This window comes from Brienomyrus brachyistius, chromosome 2, assembly GCF_023856365.1.
Source record: "Brienomyrus brachyistius isolate T26 chromosome 2, BBRACH_0.4, whole genome shotgun sequence".
NCBI classification, from domain to species: Eukaryota; Metazoa; Chordata; class Actinopteri; order Osteoglossiformes; family Mormyridae; genus Brienomyrus; species Brienomyrus brachyistius.
In genome coordinates this window covers 13884380-13890138 of record NC_064534.1, presented here as the reverse complement: position 1 = coordinate 13890138, position 5759 = coordinate 13884380, and the positions used below count along the sequence as shown (strand labels likewise).

The 5759-nt window shown below is 37.6% G+C and overlaps 1 protein-coding gene across 2 annotated transcripts in view; it reads right to left on the bottom strand.

Moving 5' to 3' along the window:
• tcf7l1b (transcription factor 7 like 1b) overlaps positions 1-5759 on the bottom strand; it is a 611697-nt gene that overhangs the window by 151451 nt on the left and 454487 nt on the right. The gene's annotated exons all lie outside the window — the stretch shown is intronic.

Genomic DNA, 5759 nt, shown 5'->3' with positions numbered 1-5759 from the left:
CCATTTTAGTCCAAGAAGCCGTCTTTTAGTATTCATAAAAATGAGAATAACTGCACATGTCCCAGCAAACCATGATGTGTAACATCTGCTTCAGTGAATAGTGTCACTGTGACACGCGGAGTTAGTCTTGTTGTGTGTGAAGTGGGGGGCACTCTGGATGGACATATACTTTGGAATCACCCATTCACAATGCAGACTTATTGTGACAGGCAAACTGGGCACAATGGGTCAAATTCTGAGGGCTTCGTGTGACTCATTTAGCTTATATGTGCACTTAGATGGTAGCTCTTTGATAATACGAATCTTTCATGGTGACACAGAGGTAACCAGACATCCCATTTTCCACAGCCCTGAAGTACAAATGGTTGTCCAGTTGTCAAAACAAATGGTTTTCCCCAGATTAGACTGGGGAAAAAAAAGAATTGGCCCAAGATCCTGCCAAGGATAAGAGGATGGAAGATAGATGAATGGAAATTTTAATTGCTGAAGATAACTTCTGGTAATATAAAAACACCAGTCTCTGTGTGAAGAAGGCATTTCAGCAACTAAATGTTTTGAGATAAGCTGCATTCTCAAGTTCATCAGAGTAAAACAACTAATCAAACACAAACACTCCCTTGAGATTACTTCAGTGTACTGATCCTGGATAAGTTTAAGCCCTTACAATGTAGCAAAAGGCAACACTGGTCCAAAAATCTGGCCAAAGCTACAGTATGTATGTACTTTGTAGCTTCTTTTCAACCCAAAGGTATTAAAATGAATGGAAATAATATATTAGAACCGCTGTTTTTATGCATGTAGAAAAGTTAGCTGAAATACTGTCCATAGTGGGAAAACCAGCCTAAGAACAATCACTCCACCAAGAAAAAAAAAAAACGCCTCTCTTTAGCTTACCAAAGCTTATTACTTGCACTGATTAATTTCCTTTGTCCTGTTCCTTTGGTTTAGATTTGAAACATTTACAAAAAGTCATATATAAACACGGACAATTCTGTGCGAAAGGCAGCAATGACATCAAATGCATATCAGAATGTTGCATGATTTGACACGGTTTAATGTTATACAACACAAAGAAAATCAATACAAATTTGGAGATTTTTTTTAATGATGTGCTTACAGTTATATTAGTCCAGAAAATTCAAATCAAACTTCTTGGCTTGCTGAAAACTTTGTATAGCCAGTCCTGCTACAATGCATTATATTACACGGCGAATCTAGTGCCCAAGTCCAATATAACGCTGAATCGCAAAAAGAGCGGTGCTTGCGCGATTTTCAGTCAGAGAAGAGCACTACATAAACTATAAGGCGTTATGGTGTTAGCTAGAAACAGTACTTACATGCAAAAACAGCTATGCAAGTGAAGAATAGGCTAGTGATGTCTGATTTGTGAATGAATTCTTCTTTTGAACCGATTCTTTACAGTGAATCAGTGGAACCCATTCCCAAATCTAAAAGGATCTAGCTTTTTATACATCCAAGCATTGACAAATTATCATACAGAAACACAGGAATGTTTTTAATCCACTTACATTTGCTTTTCATAGACCGTCTGTAGCCATTTTACCTTTAGTGTACGTATACCGTAATCCAGTGCATTTCTGCTATGTGCATGCCTGACTGCATGGTGTCTGTGGCGCACTATTCCCGGCTCATGATGATCGAATGACGCTTCGTGAACCATTTGCTGTATTTTCTGACCCCACTAGATGGTGCTCTCTGTTTAAAAAAATTGCTTAAAGCATGCCCCCAAAAGACAGCTAGAGCATCATCTAGTGGGATCATATACAGCAAATGATTCAGCATCGTTTTGGCCATCAGTACTCCCAATTCTCGGCAATCACAAGTTGGGCATCCGTTGCTAGGCAATTCTCCTGTGAATCATAAGACCCACAGGAGATGTTTGTGATATAATTTACCAAAGCATTATTATTATTATTATTATTTCCTATTTAAAATGGATATAATTAGCTTACGTAATTAGCAACTGGTACCACTGATTTTATTAATTAATTTTGTTCGATGCAAGTTATTAAGGTTTGGAGTTGCATTCCCCAACCCTATTTTTCCCATTGGCTATATGTATTTCAGTATGCGATTTTAGAGAATGTGAGCTTTTCAGGAACACATTAATGGCATTGTAGCAGGACTAACTTCTTCATACTGACAAGAGGCACCAATATATGGCTTTTGTGTCAGTACAGATCAATCATTACTTTTAATACAGTCCATTGAAATATCATTATAGAAGTAATTGCAAATAACCGGGCTGCATAGTGGTCTGAAAAAAAATGCTTTTGTTTAGTCTATAGTGAAGTGCTTCACACAATCATGGTAAAAATCACAGCGGCTTAGGCAATGACATAACATTCTGGTACGCTTCTCTTAACGCTGATAACTCAAATGACGACAGTTCAAGGTGAGGAGGCAGTTTAAATTTAGGCTCGATGAAAAGTTCTCTGTTTTGGTTCTGTATTGAAAGTACAATCTATCTAAATGCACCTCATTCCAGCATACTTTATGTTGATATTTTCAACAGAACAGTGTCAGCAAAAGGTAACTATGGCAAGAGGGTGTTGGAAAATACATAATTAGGAAAACCAGATTACGTTTTCTCACCATGAGATAACCACAGTAAATTTCAGTGGATCAGTACAAGATTTTCACAATTTATCTAGTAATAATTCAGGCGCTATTTTGCGTATACTGTTTTTCATTTGTGAAACTGGTTTCATTGTCTTCTTATTACCACCTCATTCTGAAATTATTTAATGTCACGAAGCAGGCTTAAAGTTTTTTTTCTTTGTGTTTACACGCATGAAATTCACAGGGGACTTTCCAGCAAAAGTTTTCCACCAGTAAAACGATTCATAAAAACATTGCACATTCACAAACAGGAGCATAGGAGTCCTAGCGGCTAATGTGCTGCTGCTGCTACTGCTGCTGCTGTTTCGGAGTTCATTCAGATAAGCTCACTGCATTTTGAGAAGTTTCAAAACCACTACAAAACTACTTGAGGAACTCCACCCCAGCTAACATTTAACGTTGGCCCAACGTTGGTAGAACGTCGGACATAACGTCGGCCCAACGTCATTAGCAGACGTTGGCCGGACGTGCATCTGCACATCTGGTTTACGTCAACTCAACGTCTGCAGCGAACGTCAAATGCACGTTGTCCCAACGTGCAGTAAACCAAGTAATGATAAGCAAATGTGTGCAATTCCCTGTGGCCAACGTAAAACTAACGTCCCACGGACATTATGGGGACCATGTGCCAACCTACTTTCAATGTCTGGGTTACATCAACTCAACGTCTGCAGCTAACGTAAAATGCACATTGTGCCAACGCTCAGTAAACTAAATATAATGAAGAAGAAAATGATCAAAATTCTCTAAAAAAGGAACAAAAAGACACACATACTCAAATTTTCCAAATTAAATTTATTATATTGTCTTAAAATAAATTTTACAAGGGATATGAAATATTAAAATCCCCATAAAATCTAACTTTTTACATGTACAAAGTTCCGAGGTACCAAGTAAAACTGACATCAAGAAATACACAGCATCTTGAACATCAGGCATTACCCAGGATGACATCAACAACCCAAATACATGTAATATAAAATGTTTGAGGTCACAACTTGTTGCCTATAATTTATTTCAGGTAACCCTTAACATTCCAGTTGTTATGATAACAGCTATGTTAACAGGACATTGATAAATAATTCAACTCAGCAGTAACAATGAAAAATTAACATCATTAAATTGCATCACAAATAATAAAATCACCTTGAATTTTAAAACATTTGTACCCTATTATGTTAATTTTCTTGTACTTTCACTACAGGTAATACTTGTATTCTGTGTACATAACACATGGTCCATTGTGAACGCTACAGTTTAATAAAGAAATATTAATATGACATTACCCTGCTTACACAATACACGTTTATGCAGAAAATGATTTAAAAGATATGCAGTTATATATCAGTTTTTTGGTCCCTGTCACAACTGTGGAATGTGTTAAACAAGTATCTGTACTCCGACCTAACACACAGCCCATTTATAAAATACCTATTTTAATCAGTTACTTGTTAGGCATTGATTCAAACAATTTTAACCTAATATTCAGGAACACTTCAAAATGAAATCCATTATAAACCACCTGACAGAAGCAGATATTTAAACAAATATTGGAACATTTAAGACTAGTTAGAATAGTGGATGCCAACAGGACCAAATAATGTATCAACGACTTTTTTAGTTATAAATGTGACCCATCACAACAAATCCGGTCATAAGTCACTCTGAACTTGACCAGGTTAATATGGACTCGTCGTTCATTTCCCTTTTGTAAGCTTATTGTGAAATAAGAGTGCAACAGATTAACTCAGATTTCACAAATTGCTGTCAAGTTCAACGCGACTTATAACCGGTTTTGTTGTGATAGGTCACAAATAAGGTAAGTAAATTCAATAATGAACAGTACGTTACATAGGATGTTTTTATAATATGATTCAGTTCAATGTTCCGTTCAGTCCTCATCCATTTAATCAATGAGAGGTAATTGCACAATCCTACCACAATATCAGTGAGATGGTCTTCCAGTAGGAAAAATAAAGTTCAAACCGTGTCCCTTCGAGCCGGTTGTGACGTTGTCTCAGCCTCTTAAAGCGTGAAATCCTTGGGCAAACCTCGCCGTCCGATGTCCTCGTGCACGCGAGTCTCCTCACACATGCACACGAGCTAATGAACTTTCGTCGTTATCCCTTGATGCCCGGGAAACTCTCCCGGGTGGAATAAAAACCTGGCCAAAACTTCTCTGGTTAAGGTCGCTACCGTTTCAACAATCTGCAACACTGTTTTAACTAGAAAAGATCCGAAATTCACCTTGAAAATTACAAAATTATTCAAATTTCGCGTCTCTGCTGCTTCTTTTGCCTGTTGCCGTTAGTCTCTCTCTCTCCAATGCACTACATTACATTGCATGCACAAGGAGAAGGGAGGGACACATATTTTTTTTATATATGTAAAAGTTTTCACGTGTAAATTAGACTATTTTACAAATCTTTGTTTTATGTCTTATCTTATAGTTAATTATTTACTAACTATTTATTTATTTTATTATTTACAAAATTTGTAACCTGGGTTACAGACGCGATGAACGTCTGTCGGTAAGCTGACGAAAACTTTCAACAGGATCAAGTTTATTTATTAGACACGCCTTGATAATAGCAATATAATTGTCTAAATAATCCTTTGAGAGTTTGCATGTTGACCTATGATGAACTCTTTAATTGGCATGTCGGTTTTACGTTGGCCACAGGGAATTGCACACATTTGCTTATCATTACTTGGTTTACTGCACGTTGGGACAACGTGCATTTGACGTTCGCTGCAGACGTTGAGTTGACGTAAACCCGATGTGCAGATGTACGTCCGGCCAACATCTGCTAATGATGTTGGGCCGACGTTATGTCCAACGTTCTACCAACGTTGGGCCAACGTTAAATGTTAGCTGGAACGCTGTCATGGTTGTGGTATACTGTACATTCTGGACGTTGGCTGCACGTCTGGACAACGTCCGGGACTGACCATGAGTTAGTCAATACCCGACGTTGTCAGGACATGAAGCCAACGAAGAAAAGGGATTGTTATGGAATCCTTTAAACTTTTTCTGTGGAGGTATAGGTTGTACAGTTCATCTTGATCTGAAAAGAAATCTGTATAAATTCGATCTTGGACATAGAGTAAAGGTC